The following is a 23,168-nucleotide window of genomic DNA, read 5'->3' on the forward strand; positions in this document are numbered from 1 at the left end:
CCATACTTCACCACGCTGGTCAATGTGTACTGACCATACTTCACCACTCTGGTCAATGTGACCTGACCATACTTCACCACGCTGGTCAATGTGACCTGACAATACTTCACCACGCTGGTCAATGTGTACTGACCATACTTCACCACGCTGGTCAATGTGTACTGACCATACTTCACCACGCTGGTCAATGTGACCTGACCATACTTCACCACGCTGGTCAATGTGTACTGACCATACTTCACCACGCTGGTCAATGTGTACTGACCATACTTCACCACGCTGGTCAATGTGTACTGACCATACTTCACCACCCTGGTCAATGTGACCTGACCATACTTCACCACTCTGGTCAATGTGTACTGACCATACTTCACCACCCTGGTCAATGTCACCTGACCATACTTCACCACGCTGGTCAATGTGACCTGACCATACTTCACCACTCTGGTCAATGTGGACTGACCATACTTCACCACGCTGGTCAATGTGTACTGACCATACTTTACCACCCTGGTCAATGTGTACTGACCATACTTCACCACCCTGGTCAATGTGTACTGACCATACTTCACCACCCTGGTCAATGTGTACTGACCATACTTCACCACCCTGGTCAATGTGTACTGACCATACTTCACCACCCTGGTCAATGTGTACTGACCATACTTCACCACGCTGGTCAATGTGTACTGACCATACTTCACCACCCTGGTCAATGTGACCTGACCATACTTCACCACTCTGGTCAATGTGTACTGACCATACTTCACCACCCTGGTCAATGTGACCTGACCATACTTCACCACGCTGGTCAATGTGACCTGACCATACTTCACCACTCTGGTCAATGTGGACTGACCATACTTCACCACGCTGGTCAATGTGTACTGACCATACTTCACCACGCTGGTCAATGTGGACTGACCATACTTCACCACGCTGGTCAATGTGACCTGACCATACTTCACCACTCTGGTTAATGTGGACTGACCATACTTCACCACTCTGGTTAATGTGTACTGACCATACTTCACGCTGGTCAATGTGGACTGACCATACTTCACCACGCTGGTCAATGTGTACTGACCATACTTCACCACGATGGTCAATGTGACCTGACCATACTTCACCACGCTGGTCAATGTGTACTGACCATACTTCACCACGCTGGTCAATGTGTACTGACCATACTTCACCACGCTGGTCAATGTGTACTGACCATACTTCACCACACTGGTCAATGTGACCTGACCATACTTCACCACGCTGGTCAATGTGACCTGACCATACTTCACCACGCTGGTCAATGTGTACTGACCATACTTCACCACGCTGGTCAATGTGTACTGACCATACTTCACCACGCTGGTCAATGTGACCTGACCATACTTCACCACGCTGGTCAATGTGTACTGACCATACTTCACCACGCTGGTCAATGTGTACTGACCATACTTCACCACGCTGGTCAATGTGTACTGACCATACTTCACCACTCTGGTCAATGTGACCTGACCATACTTCACCACGCTGGTCAATGTGTACTGACCATACTTCACCACGCTGGTCAATGTGTACTGACCATACTTCACCACTGGTCAATGTGTACTGACCATACTTCACCACGCTTGTCAATGTGTACTGACCATACTTCACCACCCTGGTCAATGTGTACTGACCATACTTCACCACCCTGGTCAATGTGTACTGACCATACTTCACCACCCTGGTCAATGTGTACTGACCATACTTCACCACCCTGGTCAATGTGTACTGACCATACTTCACCACGCTGGTCAATGTGTACTGACCATACTTCACCACCCTGGTCAATGTGTACTGACCATACTTCACCACCCTGGTCAATGTGTACTGACCATACTTCACCACTCTGGTCAATGTGTACTGACCATACTTCACCACCCTGGTCAATGTGTACTGACCATACTTCACCACGCTGGTCAATGTGTACTGACCATACTTCACCACCCTGGTCAATGTGTACTGACCATACTTCACCACGCTGGTCAATGTGACCTGACCATACTTCACCACCCTGGTCAATGTGTACTGACCATACTTCACCACGCTGGTCAATGTGGACTGACCATACTTCACCACGCTGGTCAATGTGACCTGACCATACTTCACCACCCTGGTCAATGTGTACTGACCATACTTCACCACCCTGGTCAATGTGTACTGACCATACTTCACCACGCTGGTCAATGTGTACTGACCATACTTCACCACCCTGGTCAATGTGACCTGACCATACTTCACCACTCTGGTCAATGTGTACTGACCATACTTCACCACCCTGGTCAATGTGTACTGACCATACTTCACCACGCTGGTCAATGTGTACTGACCATACTTCACCACCCTGGTCAATGTGTACTGACCATACTTCACCACGCTGGTCAATGTGACCTGACCATACTTCACCACCCTGGTCAATGTGTACTGACCATACTTCACCACGCTGGTCAATGTGGACTGACCATACTTCACCACGCTGGTCAATGTGAACTGACCATACTTCACCACTCTGGTCAATGTGACCTGACCATACTTCACCACTCTGGTCAATGTGACCTGACCATACTTCACCACGCTGGTCAATGTGACCTGACAATACTTCACCACGCTGGTCAATGTGTACTGACCATACTTCACCACGCTGGTCAATGTGTACTGACCATACTTCACCACGCTGGTCAATGTGACCTGACCATACTTCACCACGCTGGTCAATGTGTACTGACCATACTTCACCACGCTGGTCAATGTGTACTGACCATACTTCACCACGCTGGTCAATGTGTACTGACCATACTTCACCACCCTGGTCAATGTGACCTGACCATACTTCACCACTCTGGTCAATGTGTACTGACCATACTTCACCACCCTGGTCAATGTCACCTGACCATACTTCACCACGCTGGTCAATGTGACCTGACCATACTTCACCACTCTGGTCAATGTGGACTGACCATACTTCACCACGCTGGTCAATGTGTACTGACCATACTTTACCACCCTGGTCAATGTGTACTGACCATACTTCACCACCCTGGTCAATGTGTACTGACCATACTTCACCACCCTGGTCAATGTGTACTGACCATACTTCACCACCCTGGTCAATGTGTACTGACCATACTTCACCACCCTGGTCAATGTGTACTGACCATACTTCACCACGCTGGTCAATGTGTACTGACCATACTTCACCACCCTGGTCAATGTGACCTGACCATACTTCACCACTCTGGTCAATGTGTACTGACCATACTTCACCACCCTGGTCAATGTGACCTGACCATACTTCACCACGCTGGTCAATGTGACCTGACCATACTTCACCACTCTGGTCAATGTGGACTGACCATACTTCACCACGCTGGTCAATGTGTACTGACCATACTTCACCACGCTGGTCAATGTGGACTGACCATACTTCACCACGCTGGTCAATGTGACCTGACCATACTTCACCACTCTGGTTAATGTGGACTGACCATACTTCACCACTCTGGCTAATGTGTACTGACCATACTTCACGCTGGTCAATGTGGACTGACCATACTTCACCACGCTGGTCAATGTGTACTGACCATACTTCACCACGATGGTCAATGTGACCTGACCATACTTCACCACGCTGGTCAATGTGTACTGACCATACTTCACCACGCTGGTCAATGTGTACTGACCATACTTCACCACGCTGGTCAATGTGTACTGACCATACTTCACCACACTGGTCAATGTGACCTGACCATACTTCACCACGCTGGTCAATGTGACCTGACCATACTTCACCACGCTGGTCAATGTGTACTGACCATACTTCACCACGCTGGTCAATGTGTACTGACCATACTTCACCACGCTGGTCAATGTGACCTGACCATACTTCACCACGCTGGTCAATGTGTACTGACCATACTTCACCACGCTGGTCAATGTGTACTGACCATACTTCACCACGCTGGTCAATGTGTACTGACCATACTTCACCACTCTGGTCAATGTGACCTGACCATACTTCACCACGCTGGTCAATGTGTACTGACCATACTTCACCACGCTGGTCAATGTGTACTGACCATACTTCACCACTGGTCAATGTGTACTGACCATACTTCACCACGCTTGTCAATGTGTACTGACCATACTTCACCACGCTGGTCAATGTGTACTGACCATACTTCACCACCCTGGTCAATGTGTACTGACCATACTTCACCACCCTGGTCAATGTGTACTGACCATACTTCACCACCCTGGTCAATGTGTACTGACCATACTTCACCACCCTGGTCAATGTGTACTGACCATACTTCACCACGCTGGTCAATGTGTACTGACCATACTTCACCACCCTGGTCAATGTGTACTGACCATACTTCACCACCCTGGTCAATGTGTACTGACCATACTTCACCACTCTGGTCAATGTGTACTGACCATACTTCACCACCCTGGTCAATGTGTACTGACCATACTTCACCACGCTGGTCAATGTGTACTGACCATACTTCACCACCCTGGTCAATGTGTACTGACCATACTTCACCACGCTGGTCAATGTGACCTGACCATACTTCACCACCCTGGTCAATGTGTACTGACCATACTTCACCACGCTGGTCAATGTGGACTGACCATACTTCACCACGCTGGTCAATGTGACCTGACCATACTTCACCACCCTGGTCAATGTGTACTGACCATACTTCACCACCCTGGTCAATGTGTACTGACCATACTTCACCACGCTGGTCAATGTGTACTGACCATACTTCACCACCCTGGTCAATGTGACCTGACCATACTTCACCACTCTGGTCAATGTGTACTGACCATACTTCACCACCCTGGTCAATGTGTACTGACCATACTTCACCACGCTGGTCAATGTGTACTGACCATACTTCACCACCCTGGTCAATGTGTACTGACCATACTTCACCACGCTGGTCAATGTGACCTGACCATACTTCACCACCCTGGTCAATGTGTACTGACCATACTTCACCACGCTGGTCAATGTGGACTGACCATACTTCACCACGCTGGTCAATGTGAACTGACCATACTTCACCACTCTGGTCAATGTGACCTGACCATACTTCACCACTCTGGTCAATGTGACCTGACCATACTTCATCACCCTGGTCAATGTGACCTGATCATACTTCACCACCCTGGTCAATGTGTACTGACCATACTTCACCACGCTGGTCAATGTGTACTGACCATACTTCACCACCCTGGTCAATGTGACCTGACCATACTTCACCACTCTGGTCAATGTGTACTGACCATACTTCACCACCCTGGTCAATGTGTACTGACCATACTTCACCACCCTGGTCAATGTGTACTGACCATACTTCACCACGCTGGTCAATGTGACCTGACCATACTTCACCACTCTGGTCAATGTGTACTGACCATACTTCACCACCCTGGTCAATGTGTACTGACCATACTTCACCACGCTGGTCAATGTGTACTGACCATACTTCACCACCCTGGTCAATGTGTACTGACCATACTTCACCACGCTGGTCAATGTGACCTGACCATACTTCACCACCCTGGTCAATGTGTACTGACCATACTTCACCACGCTGGTCAATGTGACCTGACCATACTTCACCACCCTGGTCAATGTGTACTGACCATACTTCACCACGCTGGTCAATGTGGACTGACCATACTTCACCACGCTGGTCAATGTGACCTGACCATACTTCACCACTCTGGTCAATGTGACCTGACCATACTTCACCACTCTGGTCAATGTGACCTGACCATACTTCATCACCCTGGTCAATGTGACCTGATCATACTTCACCACCCTGGTCAATGTGTACTGACCATACTTCACCACCCTGGTCAATGTGACCTGACCATACTTCACCACCCTGGTCAATGTGTACTGACCATACTTCACCACCCTGGTCAATGTGACCTGACCATACTTCACCACGCTGGTCAATGTGACCTGACCATACTTCACCACTCTGGTTAATGTGGACTGACCATACTTCACCACTCTGGTTAATGTGTACTGACCATACTTCACGCTGGTCAATGTGGACTGACCATACTTCACCACGCTGGTCAATGTGTACTGACCATACTTCACCACGATGGTCAATGTGACCTGACCATACTTCACCACGCTGGTCAATGTGTACTGACCATACTTCACCACGCTGGTCAATGTGTACTGACCATACTTCACCACTCTGGTCAATGTGACCTGACCATACTTCACCACGCTGGTCAATGTGACCTGACCATACTTCACCACGCTGGTCAATGTGTACTGACCATACTTCACCACGCTGGTCAATGTGTACTGACCATACTTCACCACGCTGGTCAATGTGACCTGACCATACTTCACCACGCTGGTCAATGTGTACTGACCATACTTCACCACGCTGGTCAATGTGTACTGACCATACTTCACCACGCTGGTCAATGTGTACTGACCATACTTCACCACTCTGGTCAATGTGACCTGACCATACTTCACCACGCTGGTCAATGTGTACTGACCATACTTCACCACGCTGGTCAATGTGTACTGACCATACTTCACCACTGGTCAATGTGTACTGACCATACTTCACCACGCTTGTCAATGTGTACTGACCATACTTCACCACGCTGGTCAATGTGTACTGACCATACTTCACCACCCTGGTCAATGTGTACTGACCATACTTCACCACCCTGGTCAATGTGTACTGACCATACTTCACCACCCTGGTCAATGTGTACTGACCATACTTCACCACGCTGGTCAATGTGTACTGACCATACTTCACCACCCTGGTCAATGTGACCTGACCATACTTCACCACTCTGGTCAATGTGTATTGACCATACTTCACCACCCTGGTCAATGTGTACTGACCATACTTCACCACCCTGGTCAATGTGTACTGACCATACTTCACCACGCTGGTCAATGTGTACTGACCATACTTCACCACCCTGGTCAATGTGACCTGACCATACTTCACCACTCTGGTCAATGTGTACTGACCATACTTCACCACCCTGGTCAATGTGTACTGACCATACTTCACCACGCTGGTCAATGTGTACTGACCATACTTCACCACCCTGGTCAATGTGTACTGACCATACTTCACCACGCTGGTCAATGTGACCTGACCATACTTCACCACCCTGGTCAATGTGTACTGACCATACTTCACCACGCTGGTCAATGTGGACTGACCATACTTCACCACGCTGGTCAATGTGACCTGACCATACTTCACCACCCTGGTCAATGTGTACTGACCATACTTCACCACCCTGGTCAATGTGTACTGACCATACTTCACCACGCTGGTCAATGTGTACTGACCATACTTCACCACGCTGGTCAATGTGACCTGACCATACTTCACCACCCTGGTCAATGTGTACTGACCATACTTCACCACGCTGGTCAATGTGGACTGACCATACTTCACCACGCTGGTCAATGTGACCTGACCATACTTCACCACCCTGGTCAATGTGTACTGACCATACTTCACCACCCTGGTCAATGTGTACTGACCATACTTCACCACCCTGGTCAATGTGACCTGACCATACTTCACCACTCTGGTCAATGTGTACTGACCATACTTCACCACCCTGGTCAATGTGTACTGACCATACTTCACCACGCTGGTCAATGTGTACTGACCATACTTCACCACCCTGGTCAATGTGTACTGACCACACTTCACCACCCTGGTCAATGTGTACTGACCATACTTCACCACCCTGGTCAATGTGACCTGACCATACTTCACCACGCTGGTCAACCTGCGCAAATATTAAACGCCGTGTATATTACGATGATAAAATAAACATTAGGCGAGTAATTTAAGAGTTGTGTTTAATTAAAAGTTTACCTCACGCGAGCCCCCAGCGCAGCCGTTTTCACTTTTCCCGCCAAAAACAAACCGTCACCAAAACCAACGCCGCAAACTCTTCACGTTCCCACTTGGACGGCTAACTTCAGCTTAATTATTAATTATCTATCACTCGTGACTCACTCTCTCTCTATACACACACACACGTGTGTACATGTACACGATGAGGAGATTATTTACTTTGTTAACAAAACAACCTCGCGGTGGCCTTCAGGGACTGAGAGGCGCTGCCGAGGGCGCGAGGGGGGGTGGAGGCAGCCGGGGCCACGTGACCCGGAGTCACAAAAAGCGCGGGAAATTTTTAAAACCTCGCCTGGTCTACAGGAGGTCGTAGTTCATAGTTTAATTTATTTGGTATAGCCCTGTGAGCCATTCGGCTCTTGAATCGGGTGCAACCTCAACAAACAAAAAAACATGAACATGAAAACATCTTAAAGTGATTATGTGTGACTGTGCAAACAGAAAATACAGGAAAAAAAAAACATCAAAAATATTCCTGAAATAGCACCGTACACCAACGCTGTGTGCAAAAAATCCCAGTGGGATGCAAGTCAAACAACAACAACAACCACAAGACAACTAAGATTAAGGCCATCAGTCTAACTCCGTACTACAATAAACAAAAACATGGCCATAAATAAAATAAAAACTTTTCGAAATCACCAAAATAAAAGCCATAAATGCAATGTAACAGTGATCATAGGGACTGTGACCGAATTTTTAACAATAAACTACATAAATAAATTATAACACCAAAATCTAGAGCCATATTTTAGGCCACTGAATAGCAGTGGCAGCTAGGGGTGTACAACTCCTCTAGAGCAGTTTTGAGTGAAGATCTCATAGGTAGTGATTCAAGTTGTAGTTTATTGGCAATAGCATTCCAGACCCTGGGGGCATCAATAGCAAAGGCCCTTCCTCCTGTTTTTGTACGGCAATAGGGAATGTGAAGCTGGTAAATGAGCGAAGACCTGAGGTCAAATTTGTTCTTTGAAACAGAGAGGAGATCCAGTAGGTAGTCTGCGGAATTTTTTGTAAGTACATCGTGAATAAATAAGATCTGGTGCACAAGCCGTCGAACATTAAGATATGTTAAGTTTGACCCAATGTAGAGATCACAGTGGTGAGTCTATGGGGCAGTGTTGAGTCTATGGGCAGTGTTGAGTATATGGGCAGTGTTGAGTCTACGGGCAGTGTTGAGTCTACGGGCAGTGTTGACTCTACGGGCAGTGCTGAGTCTATGGTGCAGTGTTGAGTCTATGGTGCAGTGTTGAGTCTATGGGGAGTGTTGAGTCTATGGGCAGTGCTGAGTCTATGGGCAGTGTTGAGTCTATGGGCAGTGTTGAGTCTATGGTGCAGTGTTGAGTATATGGGCAGTGTTGAGTCTATGGGCAGTGTTGAGTCTATGGGCAGTGCTGAGTCTATGGGCAGTGCTGAGTCTATGGGCAGTGTTGAGTCTATGGGCAGTGCTGAGTCTATGGGCAGTGTTTATCAATTCTACAGAATCTGAGCCTCGCTCGCACTGCGTGTTCGCCTATCCACACTACGATTTATAAAAGCGCCCTGCTAAGGCCTCACGTGATAACAGCCCCGCCGAGTCGCCTGCCCGTGATTCGAGGCACGGAACGTCGAATCTCCTCCTCCACCACGACCACACGAGGACATTGTTTTGTTTGTAACCTCACCACGAAGGAGGATATAGCTCAAGACCCCCTCCCCAGCACCTACGCAGCGTTGCGCTGGTGAGTGCCGCGTTGAGGCCTATTCCGGGAGTGTCACCGGTCTCGGCTAGATTGCCCAGCCGGCCGAGGCGGCACTTTGGCCGGCTACAGATGCCGCTGTCATGCGATGGTCTCCATGGAGACCTGGAAGATGGTCTCTAGGTTATGTTGTGGGTTAGCAAGCTTCCAAAGGATGCGTGAAGGCTGCCGCTCGGCTTTTTGTAACGAATCTTTGCTGCGTGTTTTAAACTTTAATTGTTTGCGATGCACGCGTGTCAACGTGGTGATGCGTCGCTCAAAGACTTCACTCGAGCGCGTCGTGTTCAAGCTCACTTTGTCTACCTTAGCAGCTTACAAAGTGCCGCCCAATAATTTACCGTGCGTCTGCCTCTTAGGCCGAGTGAACCGCTTGAACAAGGGCACATTCAGAAGCGTAAACTCTGTGAGTATCTCGTTTTAAATTTTGATTTGAAGCTTTCGTGACTGCAGTAATTCATATTCTTAGCTCTTTCGGTAAAGTCACGTTGAAGGGAAACAATAAAATAATAAAATATATATAAAATAATTAAAATTCTCACGACGTTTCGACCTGATGACAACCGTTTGTGTTATGGTCGAAACGTCGTGAGAAATTTTATTGTTATATATATATTTTTATTTTATTGTTTCCCTTCAACGTGACTTTACCGAAAGAGCTAAGAATATCTCGTTTTATTCATAGTTCGTGTTTCCAAGGACAAAAACAATTGCACATTCTCATTACCAATACATCGACCTGGCTGGTGGTCACACTTGCCAGGAGCCCCTTTCCCTGTCGGCTTGACATTTTTTTCAACTCAATTGTTTTTTTACACAGCTCTTGGACAGACGTGCGGCAGTGTTGGTTTATATCCTGGAAGGTGCTCTCACTCCAGGGGCTGTTTCATTGATGGGAAAATAACCTGAGCTGGGGCTGTAATCAATGTTGTTTTATTGATCTAGTTTAAAACATCAGCACGAACATCGGTGCCAAACTAACACGATGTGAGGCGCTAGATTTGAAGCTTTCGTGATGTGCAAGGATTCATAGTCTTTAGCTTTTTTTCGGTAAAGTCGCGCTGGTAAAAAAAATAAAGTTAAACCCAAGTTAAACTTTAGCAGCCTTATAGTTTACAGCAGTATGCTCCGCAAGGCAACCAGTTTGTCAGCTTAACTACTGCCTTCTGCCTCTGGTTCACGTGTGTAACGCTCTTCAACCTGCACACGGCCATCTCTCCGTCCCCAACCCCCTGCAGCATAACAGAAGGTGGCTTAACTTAGCCCCCCCCCACGGCCCTTCTTGTCTCTCCCCCCCCCCCCTTAACCTGTATACAATCTCGGGTGTCTTAGAGTTCTCTTCACCTGATGCAGCAATTTTGCCGTGACGGTTTCCACCTCAAGACGGAAGCTTGTGCTGCTGCCTCCGAAACGTGATTTTAATTGAGTTGTTTTTTTCATTTATTTATTTTATAGATATTTTTTTTACCTACGTGACTTTAGCAAAAAAAAAAGAAAGAGTCCGATGCGAGGAGGCGTTTCCCCCAACGTTCGTTTTCTGCGGTGGCAAAAAATGCAGCCTCTGCGAAACGATGAGAACCTAAACATTTTGCTCAACACAGGAGGAACGTGTCCATCAGTGAGGGAGCCTTAGGCATGCATCCAATTGTCCCTTGTGAAGGAGGAGGTCTTTAACCCGGCATGGTTGTCACCTGGTGTACAGGAGGTCGTGGGGTTTGATACCGACCCTGACACTCCCTGCTCTTTCTTTGGGGTTGACGTTTCTCGCTCCCCGCGGCCGCGTGGATTTTTCTCCCAGAGTCCTCCGGTTTTTCCCCCTCCGCATTCCGAAACGCCACGCGTTTAGAGTATTTTGCCCTGAATGTCCACTTGATATCAGCCCACCATTTATGGGCCAAGGTCTCTTCTTAAAAAAGAGCTATGTAGCATGGTGGTGTGCTTCCCGTGGCAACATTAAACATTGGTTAGTTTTATTAGTATATATATTTTTAAAGTGATTTGTTTTACTCTTCCTGTAACTCTGCACTCACGCCGTGTTTTTGTTTTGTGTTTGTTGTCATGTTCTGACCCAGTGCCACAGCTGGACATCTGTGACAAAAAGAGCTTCGTAGCGCTTTGGATTCCTCCTCTTGCAGTCTAAATAAATATCATTCCCACTGCTCCTCCTACTCCCTCCCCTTCACCCCTCCTAGCCAAGTGAAGGAAGCCGCCAGGCCGACCATCTGCCACCTCCCCCCAATGGAGACTTTCTCCACCACCACCCGTTTAGTGGCCTTGCTGGTCGTTGTGCTGGGCGACCGTCGTCACAACCCCTTCGCCCTGCCCCTTGACCGTGAGTAGCAAACAGCGCCGCTACCACACTTGAGACGATGCCCCCTCTCAACGCTACTCCCACTAAAGGCCATCGACTAAACTCGACTCTTTTGACTTCACCAGGCAATGCCCACTGAGCTTCGTGGCGCTTTTTTTTTTCAGAAGCGCTCCGGCTCTTGCAAATGATGGCTTCAACGAAGCACTTCGACGTTCAAGCGGGGCCGAGTACTCGAAACACTTGTAGGTATCTGTGTGACACACACACTACACACACTACTCACACACAGAGACCCACAGACTTCTCACACAGAGACCCACACACTACTCACTCAGAGACCCACACACTACTCACACACAGAGACCCACAGACTACTCACACAGAGACCCACACACTACTCACACAGAGACCCACAGACTACTCACACAGAGACCCACACACTACTCACAGAGAGACACACACACTACTCACACAGAGACCCACACACTACTCACACAGAGACCCACACACTACTCACAGAGAGACACACACACTACTCACACAGAGACCCACACACTACTCACACAGAGACCCACACACTACTCACACAGAGACCCTACTAACACTCTGCTGTATTTTCGCCCACAGCTGCGGTTATCATCTCTGGCCACGTACGGTACCAAAGAAGCTCACATCAGGTGTATGCAGCAAAGCAGCAACCTCCGGACACACGACGGAAAGGTGCACGGTTGCGACATCACACACACACATACACATGTACAGGGCCCAGTTGAGTACGCAGTTTGTTAAGGTGCAGCACTGCAAGTACTTGCTCGTGCCCCTGTTGGCGGAAGGAGGAATAGGAGGAGGAGGGAGGAGGATGAGGAGGGGGAGGAGGAAGGGGAGGAGGAGGAGGGGGAGGAGGATGAGGAGGAGGAGGGGGAGGAGGATGAGGAGGAGGAGGATGAGGAGGAGGGGGAGGAGGGGGAGGAGGATGAGGAGGAGGGGGAGGAGGGGGAGGAGGAGGAGGAGGGGGAGGAGGATGAGGGGGAGGATGAGGAGGAGGATGAGGAGAACGAGGAGGAGGAGGGGGAGGAGGATAAGGAGGAGGTCCTTCACTGCACAGAGCGCTGTAGGGAGCTCCCCTCTAGGCAGGGCACGTTGGACCCCACTCCTCCGCCACGCCAGCCAAACCTCTTGAAGTGTCCCACACTTCACCCCACCACGTGCCACCCGCCTAGACGGGAAGCACCGCGGTGAGCTCACTCCCACCGCCGGGCGGACAACAACGGAGTTGTCGCTCACGACCCGCGACCCCAGCGTGACCCCCCCCACGTCGACCCCCGGGGGCCGGGCCGGCGTCCCCTCGTTAGGAAAACTAAAACTGCGAAAAACTTTGTTTTTGTGTTTGACCGGCAGGTAAGGGCCCCACCGAGCTACGTGGCGCTTTTTCACCGGCGACCGGGCCGTCGCCGTCGTCAGCGGGCGCGGACATTTTTTTGTTTTGCGGCCCAAACGCTTTGAAACGCGCGACGTCGATTCTGAGTGCGGCGCGGGGGGAGAGACGCCCGGAAGGACCCGGAGGGAGAAATCCACGCGACCGCCACGGTGACGAGAGGCCAACGCGAGAAACAACCACTCCGAGCCGCAGAACCTTGCAGGCGAGAGGGAGAGAGAGAGGGTTCTGAAAATCGATTTTTTTATATTTTTAAAAAACCCACTTTGTGCGAATCGCCTTCTATGACCCCCCCCCCCTCCACGACTCGTAGGGGGGGACGCGGCAGCCCCCCGACGACAGCCTCACACAGCCAGCGCCCCGCAGATGCTGTCGGAGCCAGACAGGATGTACAGAGCGAGAGAGGGAGAGGCGGTGTACATGGAGTGCTCGGTGTTGGTGTGGCCGCCCGCCACCATCCTGTGGTGAGACCGAACGCCGCGCCTGAGCGTCCGTCCCTCTCCGCCTCTCCTCTCGCTCTCCGCTCGCTGGAGACTCTTTTTGTTTATTTCACCGCCTGATGCCCACCGAGCCGTGCAGCTGTTTTTCAGAAGCTATCCGGCCATGTCGCAAACGACGGCCCTGACGACGCGCCTCGAAGCTCCCTGTCGCGAGGGCTGTACGTGCCCTGAACTTCTTTCGCACCCTACGTGGCCAACCGTGCTAATCAGAGGTACGGGTGCTGGGTCTGTTTTGTGAATGCCGCCAGTGGGTTTGCATGGCTGGCCACGTACGGAGCGAAAGAAGTTCAACATAGAACACTCCCATAGACTTCAATGTTAAAGGCTCCCATAGACTTCAATGTTAAAGGCTCCCATAGACTTCAATGTTAAAGGCTCCCACAGACTTCAATGTTACAGGCTCAAATAGACTTCAATATTAAAGGCTCCCATAGACTTCAATGTTAAAAGTTCCCATAGACGTCAATGTTACAGGCTTCCATAGACTTCAATGTTAAAGGCTCCCATAGACTTCAATGTTAAAGGCTCCCACAGACTTCAATGTTAAAGGCTCCCACAGACTTCAATGTTAAAGGCACCCATAGACTTCAATGTTAAAGGCTCCCATAGACTTCACTGTTAAAGGCTCCCATAGACTTCAATGTTAAAGGCTCCCATAGACCTCAATATTAAAGGCTCCCATAGACTTCAATGTTAAAGGCTCCCATAGACTTCAATGCTAAAGGCTCCCATAGACTTCAATGTTAAAGGCTCCCATAGAACAAGGATTTATGTCTACTGCATTAACCACAATACCTGCAGTCAAAATGCAAAAATAAAACATACTATGATAATATATGATGATGCATTGTCCTTGAAACTGATTGGTCCACACCAAGGGACGGCTTTCTTTTGAGCCTTTTGGCGTCATCTGGTCGAGCACCAATTGGGTCGAGGCTTCAATGCCACATATTTATTATCATAGTATGTTTTTTCGTTTGCATTTTGACTGCAGGTATTGTGGTTAATGCAGACATGAATCCTTGCTAAAAAGGCTCCAGTTTTGTTGCCAGAAAAAAAGAGGAAAAACCCTATTATTATATTTTGGTACTGGCAAAGGAGGTCTAATGATGAACAAAACATCAATGAAGCAATCTGATCTCATCTTGAACGGCTACTGTTGGCCTGCAGCCCGCCAAGTAACGCACTTGTGTAACGTATCTCGACAATAAAATGACTGGTCACTGTCCACTTCCAATGGAGCTTGGCTCTTTAACTTATCAGCCGTCTTTTCATTTGTGGGTGTGTCATTAACTTTGATAATTGATTCTTGTCAACACCACTGGGTACAAAGTTAATAAGTAACAATTTTTTTAAACAAAAATTAAACAGAAAAAACCGCAACACACACGCACATTTCATTCCGAGATCTATAGAAATGTATAAAGTAACCTGTTGCAGAATTTGCCACTTGCTGGTTTTATCCACCATCAATTTATTATGAGAACCCTGTCTATATCTCAGATACAAATTCAGTGTAATGACAGTTCATTGGCTGATTGATATGAAAATAGGTTTTCCCATTTTTTTTCTGGCAACAAAACAGGTCACATTTAAAGCTGAACTTTGAGCTGAAATCCTTCAGAATGTGAGATGTTTTTATCTTCCATTATTTTCATACTTATTGTGTATATTGAGCATCACTTTGTGAGAAGCCAAAAAATGTAAACTGGCCACCATCAGCAACGTGGAATTCCAGGCTACAGATACAGGGTGGTCCAAATGTCTCATGTCTCCTCTAAAGCTTAATATTGTAATAGGAGGCTTTATTTAAAACGCAACATTTAATATGCAAATATGTTCGGGGTCAATTAATTTTGGGAGTCACAAGACATCAGGACCACTCTGCACAGCACGAGTTCAGGATCTACAATGGGAATAGGGTGCCACCCAGCGTTGCTTTAATAGGGTCGCAGCGAGGGTTGGAGTTTAACAAGAAGGAAAGATTTACATTATGAGACCTCCTTTGTCAGTAACAAGATATAGTAATAGGTTTTACCCAATCAAATTCAAGGACAGTGCATATTTTTATGAGAGTTGTCACTTTTGTTTGCATTTTGACTGCTTATGTTGTGGTTATTGCAAACATGATGCCTTGAATAAAGGTGTCAGTTTTTGTGCCAGTTAAAAGGGTAAAACCTATTACTATAACAAGGAAAGACATTTGCCCTCCCCTACCCCCCAAAGACTGGGTACAGTCTGTGAAGTTAAACCTGCAATTCCTACAGTATGAAATATTTCTTCATACATCATTCCACTGTACATCGTCAATTAATCGTGGAGCGTTAATCCACAAACTGCACATCTTCTAAGACTCGACAAAGCAGGCTGTAACCAAAATTGATTTGTGGGTCCATCGTACTGAAGCGAATTTGACAGAATCACTGGTGCCGATTAGACACGGGGACATTGACAAGAACAAACGCATTGATGCATCGCTCAAATTTTTTAATGAAATGAAAACATCGATTTTACACGAACAGATTCAGAATTAAAAGATCAAAAACATTCAATGAACGATTTACAGGAGACAGCAAAGTGATTGTTCAGAAGTAAAGTTAATTATCGTAAATAACGAATGATAAAATAGCCAACCGTCTAATAATTAATCGGAAGGATGTGGTTGCAGGGTCAATACAAACGGACATTACTTTTAAAAATATATAGTTAAAAAACATTATAAATGCCTTTACATTAAAAAAAAACATCACAATGGCACAAGGCTGTTGTAGAAGGATCAACAATCAGCCGAAATCGTAAGGTTCCCCATCCCTTAGTTACTGATCCGTGGCCAAGATAGGTTGCATGGATTAAATCCTGTAATCTCGCCTGGATAAAATAATAATAATGAATGATTGTAACTTGTCTGTGTACTGCTGTAATGTGAGCTCTACTGTAATATTGTATTTGTACTGATGCGTTCTGATCTCGAAAATAAAAATTTTCCAAAGTGAGCATTTAGACGGTGCTCATCTCCAGTTTAAGAGCTCTGAGCCACGTGGTGGAAATTCGACGTTACTATGGCGGGGGCAAGTAACCCCACTGTTGACTTCTCCACAGTGTGTTACTCATTGTATCTACCCCCGACAGATGATGGGCTGATCCAGTCTAGGTTGTCTTCATAATTATGCCAGAAGATGCAAATACAATACTTTTCGAAGCACCGCACATTATTTTTGCATGTTGAATATTTACCGCCACTGTAAATATGTAATTTTAATCAATGCATTGCTATAATGTTTTAATCAATCGTATTGTTATTAAGGTTCGGGTCAGGATTTTAGAGCAGTGTGTTTCAAATAGGTCGACCAGATTTGAAATCGCTACATCTCTGCAAACCACGAACTCTTCATAATAATCCACAATAAAGGTTTTCTGGGTTAGATCGCGTTATTTATAACTGTGTCGTAACCCTCCACCACCCGACACGGCCAATCAGCAAAAAATAAGTGTCACGTTGACAAAAGACAATTAGTTCACTAATTTATTTGCTGATTGGCCGTGTCGGGTGGTGGAGGGTTACGACACATTCATAAATAACGCGATCTAACTAAAAAAAACCTTTATTATGAATAATATTGGTCGCGAAAGCTTGCTACGTGTTAAACTGACACAATCACAACTTTGCCTTTTATATATATGGAGATATACTGTATGTTATTTTAATTAACTTTAACAATACACTACTGTATACAGTATGCTTTTCTCAAATGTGTCTTTACTGCCCCATGCTGTATATACCATCTTAAATCAGGACCAGTACTAAGAGTTTAGCCACGTGACAATACAGCAGACTCTCTGTTGTGTACTATACAGGACGGTCCAGATGTCTTATAACCCCCAATTAACTGACCCCGGAAAATGTGTTTCATTTGCGTATTAATTTCTGTTTCTAAATAAACCTTACATAAAATATATACCGTATGAAGATAATTAAGTGTGTGGGGGGGGGGTCACAAGACATCTGGAGCACCTTGTGGAACGTGACTATTTTATGTTAATGAAAAACAAACGACACTTATTAAAGACGAGTTTTGTGGGCAGCAGATGACAGCGAAGTAAAATAAATTGTGCTGCACTTCTAAAACTGCCACGTCTATGACTCCCTGCCTTTACCATCCTGCAAAATCGTGTCCATGACCCAGACAGCGTGGAGAGGGCCCTCATCCAAACAGCACATTGCCAAAAGGGGTTTTGTACGTGCAGTATACATCAAGTATACAGATAGTACTCCTGTATATTGTAACATACCTTATCGACTGACAGTTACCAGTGTCTTTCAGGGCTAGGTGCCTTCCACCCACACAATGGTCATCCTTCTTTACACACACACACAAATATATATTTAGCTACTGGAATTTTCACATTCTGTACACACGTAAATTGAAAGCTTCCATCTAAAGAACACTGCACCGTAGAGGCAAAATCTCGAATGTATGATCTGTGTGCGAGTGTTTAAACTGTGGTGATGCTGGCATGGCTCCGAGAGAGACTCCAATCCAGTAATAACAAAACAACTATAATAATAATTGGGGTTTTCCCCCTTTTTTCTGGCAACAAAACTGAAACCTTTTTGCAAGGATTCATGTTACTGCATTAACCACAATACCTGCAGTCTCAATGCAAAAATAAAACATACTATGATAATATATGATGATGCATTGTCCTTGAAACTGATTGGTCCACACCAAGGGACGGCTTTCTTTTGAGCCTTTTGGCGTCATCTGGTCGAGCACCAATTGGGTCGAGGCTTCAATGCCACATATATATTATCAGAGTATGTTTTTTTGTTTGCATTTTGACTGCAGGTATTGTGTGTGGTTAATGCAGTAACATGAATCCTTGTTAAAAACGTTTCAGTTTTGTTGCCAGAAAAAAAGGAGGAAAACCCCTGTTATTATATTTTGGTACTGGCAAAGGAGGTCTAATGATGAAACAAAACATCAATGAAGCAATCTGATCTCATCTTCAACGGCCACTGTTGGCCTGCAGCCCGCCAAGTAGCGCACTTGTGTAACGTATCTCGACAATAAAATGACTGGTCACTGTCGACTTCCAATGGAGCTTGGCTTGTTATTTTATTTTTTTACCTACGTGACTTTACCCAATAGAACCAAAGAGTATGGAGCTTGGCTCTTTAACTTATCAGCCGTCTTTTCATTTGTGGGTGTGTCATTAACTTTGATCATTGATTCTTGTCAACACCACTGGGTACAAAGTTAATAAGTAACTTTTTTTTAACAAAAATTAAACAGAAAAACCGCAACACACACGCACATTTCATTCCGAGATTTATAGAAATTTATAAAGTAACCTGTTGCGGAATTTGCCACTTGCTGGTTTTATCCACCATCAATTTATTATGAAAACCCTGTCTATATCTCAGATACAAATTCAGTGGAATGACAGTTCATTAGCTGATTTATATGAGAATAGGTTTTCCCATTTTTTTCTGGCAACAAAACAGGTCACATTTAAAGCTGAACTTTGAGCTGAATCCTTCAGAATGCGAGATGTTTTTATCTTCCATTATTTTCATATTTATTGTGTATATTGAGCATCACTTTGTGAGAAGCCAACCAATGTAAACTGGCCACCATCAGCAACGTGGAATTCCAGGCTACAGATACAGGGTGGTCCAAATGTCTCGCGTTCTTAATTGAATTCTCTAAAGCTTAATATTGTAATGGGAGGCTTTATTTAAAACCCAACATTTAACATGCAAATGACAAATATGTTAGGGGTCAATTAATTTTGGGAGTCACAAGACATCAGGACCACTCTGCACAGCGCGAGTTCAGGATCTACAATGGGAATAGGGCGCCATCCAGCGTTGCTTCAACAGGGTCACAGCGAGGGTTGGAGTTTAACAACATGGAAAGATTTACATTATGAGACCTCCTTTGCCAGTAACAAGATATAGTAATAGGTTTTACCCAATCAAATTCAAGGACAGTGCATATTATTATCAGAGTTGTCGCTTTTGTTTGCATTTTGACTGCTTGTGTTGTGGTTATTGCAAACATGATGCCTTGAATAAAGGTGTCAGTTTTTGTGCCAATTAAAAGGGTAAAACCTATTACTATAACAAGGAAGGACATTTTCCCTCCCCTACCCCCCAAAGACTGGGTACAGTCTGTGAAGTTTAACCTGCAATTCCCACAGTATGAAATATTTCTTCATACATCATCCCACTGTACATCACCAATTAATCGTGGAGCGTTAATCCACAAACTGCACATCTTCTAAGACTCGACAAAGCAGGCTGTAACCAAAGTTGATTTGTGGGTCCATCGTTCTGAAGAGAATTTGACAGAATCACTGGTGCCGATTAGACACGGGGAAATTGACAAAAACAAACGCATTGATGCATCGCTCAAATTTTTTAATAAAATGAAAACATCGATTTTACACGAGCAGATTCAGAATAAAAAGATCAAAAACATTCAATGAACGATTTACAGGAGACAGTGAAGTGATTGTTCAGAAGTAAAGTTAATTATTGTAAAATAACGAATGATAAAATAGCCAACCGTCTAATAATTAATCGGAAGGCTGTGGTTGCAGGGTCAACACAAACGGACATTACTTTTCAAAATATAAAGTTAAAAAACATAAATGCCTTTACGTTAAATAAAAAACATTACAATGGCACAAGGCTGTTGTTGAAGGATCAACAATCAGCCGAAGTCGTAAGGTTCCCCATCCCTTTGTTACTGATCCGTGGCCAAGATAGGTTGCATGGATTGAATCCTGCAATCTCGCCTGGATAAAATAATAACAATGAATGATTGTGACTTGTCTGTGTACTGCTGCAATGTGAACTCTACTGTAATATTGTATTTGTACTGATGCGTTCTGATCTCAAAAATATTTTTTTTACAAAGTGAGCATTTAGGCGGTGCTCATCTCCCGTTTAAGAGCTCTGAGCCACGTGGTGGAAATTCGACGTTACTATGGCGGGGGCAAGTAAACACATAAAGGCAACCACTGTTGACTTCTCCTCCACAGTGTGTTACCTATTGTATCTACCCCCGACAGATGATGGGCTGATCCAGTCTAGGTTGTCTTCATAATTATGCCGGAAGATGCAAATGTAATACTTTTAGAAGCACCGCACATTATTTTTGCATGTTGAATATTTACCACCACTGTAAATATGTAATTTTTATCAATGCATTGCTATAATGTTTTAATATAATCGTATTGTTATTAAGGTTCGGGTCAGGATTTTAGAGCAGGGTGTTTCAAATACATTGACCCGATTTGAAATCGCTACATCTCTGCAAACCACGAACTCTTCATAATAATCCACAATAAAGGTTTTCTGGGTTAGATGGTGTTATTTATAACTGTGTCGTAACCCTCCACCACCCGACACGGCCAATCAGCAAAAAAAAGCGTCACGTTGAAAAAAGACAATTAGTTCACTACTTTAGCCCCACACCGGTGGTGGTTGAAGAGTGAATCCACAACATTTACAGTTTGATTAGTACTGTGACGTTACGCTGGTAATTACATCCAACGTCATCGGGCAATACCACTTGAAACGGCGGGGCATAGAGTTTAAAATGATAACCGCTAGATGCTTCTGCCAGCGCACAAACATCCCCTAGCCTCAGTCATTCACCGGCCACACCCTGCGACTTGTCCTTGTGGTGATACGTCAAAGACCCGTAGAGTGATTTTGGTGCTACCATCAGCGACTCATCTGGATGACCTCAAAAACAGAATCACGGCAAGCGGTGACTTCAGTGGAAGAGAAGACTTCGCTTTGAGAGGCGTTTGGGACGAATTCAACTATTGTCTCGATGTTGGTGGAGGGCACATAGAGAATTTATAAAATGGTTAGTAAATCTTGATAACTCATTAAAGCGTTTGTAACTTCATTAGACCTCCTTTGCCAGTACCAAAATGTAACAATAGGGGTTTTCCCCCTTTTTTCTGGCAACAAAACTGAAACCTTTTTAACAAGGATTCATGTCTACTGCATAACCACAATACCTACAGTCAAAATGCAAACAAAAACATACTATGATAATATATGTGGCATTGTCCTTGAAACTGATTGGTCCACACCAATGACAATGCATCATATATGATCATAGTATGTTTTTTGTTTGCATTTTGACCGCAGGTATTGTGGTTAATGCAGTAGACATGAATCCTTGTTAAAAAGGTTTCAGTTTTGTTGTCAGAAAAAAGGGGGAAGACCCCTACTGTTACGTTTGTAACTTGTTGTGTAATTGTAACGTGTTGTTGCCATCGTGAAATATACCGCTTTGAAATTGGGTCCACATTTTTTTAAACCACCCTGCATTAGCGTCTTACAAATTTACCCACGATAAGCCAATTTGGTTGACCCATCATTTGCGACGATATGCAGATCTCTTCTGGAAAGACAAATAAATTAAAGCAGATCTAACAGAGCCCAGTGAGCCTTACCCTGGTAAAATTAAACACGGCTTGAGTTTATGAAGCGCTTTGCTGCACTAATAAATCTGAATGTTTGTTTTAGTAACCACCCACCCCCACACACCGAGTTGGCTTCAAGTCTCAGCCGTAGTGGGCGGGGTCACACTAGGGACGAGGAGGGGGCGGTGCTGTAGTAGGCGGGGTCACACTAGGGACGAGGAGGGGGCGGTGCCGTAGTGGGCGGGGTCACACTAGGGACGAGGAGGGGGCGGTGCCGTAGTGTGACCCCGCCCACTACGGCACCGCCCCCTCCTCGTCCCTCCCCTCCCCCTCCTCCTGCCGCTCTCATCAACTCCACTTCGCTCTCTCTCTCACAGCTCCCATAATCTCTCTCTCCTTCTCTCTCTCTCCCCTTCTCTCGCTCATCCGCTCCGTGGGCCCCTTCGCGCACACGACGACGGGACTACGCAGCGGTGACGGGGCCCGTCTGAGACCGACCGTAACCGAGGTCCCGGCCACACTGCCGTCGAGTTCTGTTCACGCTCCCGCCCGCCCCGCCCGCCCGCCTCCCGGCTTCCAGGGAGGAGTGAGAGACGGCAAGCAGCCAGCAGCAGCAGCAGCCAGCAGCCTGTGGAGTTACAAGGTTTTGTCTGGAGACCCCGTTAAGACAAAATCCACGACTACAAACAACCACGTGACCAGCACCACCACCACCAGCACGTGATCACCAGCACGTGG

The 23,168-nt window shown here is 46.1% G+C and overlaps 1 protein-coding gene and 1 long non-coding RNA gene across 5 annotated transcripts in view; both read left to right on the forward strand.

Moving 5' to 3' along the window:
- The first annotated feature begins 9,491 nt into the window (after positions 1-9,491).
- Positions 9,492-16,749, forward strand: LOC142921539 (uncharacterized). 3 transcript variants are annotated; one of them, XR_012939528.1, is made up of 6 exons: positions 9,492-9,715; positions 10,090-10,136; positions 11,923-12,062; positions 12,206-12,283; positions 12,669-12,761; positions 13,790-16,749. It is a non-coding gene; the product is annotated as an uncharacterized LOC142921539 (long non-coding RNA). The 3 variants fall into 3 exon arrangements; XR_012939527.1 differs by lacking the exon at positions 13,790-16,749 and adding an exon at positions 13,440-13,780; XR_012939529.1 differs by lacking the exons at positions 10,090-10,136; positions 13,790-16,749 and adding an exon at positions 13,440-13,780.
- A 6,014-nt stretch (positions 16,750-22,763) lies between these two features.
- Positions 22,764-23,168, forward strand: part of LOC142921540 (uncharacterized) — a 36,491-nt gene continuing 36,086 nt past the window's right edge. For both annotated transcript variants that reach the window (XM_076062945.1, XM_076062946.1), the window contains exon 1: positions 22,764-23,167. The gene's annotated coding sequence lies outside the window, so the exon portion shown is untranslated. The remainder of the gene's footprint in view (position 23,168) is intronic.

The sequence above is a fragment of the Petromyzon marinus genome, unplaced genomic scaffold (assembly GCF_048934315.1).
Source record: "Petromyzon marinus isolate PM22_M1 ecotype Great Lakes invasive population unplaced genomic scaffold, UKy_Petmar_22M1.pri1.0 PM_G_Scaffold_81, whole genome shotgun sequence".
Taxonomy (NCBI): domain Eukaryota; kingdom Metazoa; phylum Chordata; class Hyperoartia; order Petromyzontiformes; family Petromyzontidae; genus Petromyzon; species Petromyzon marinus.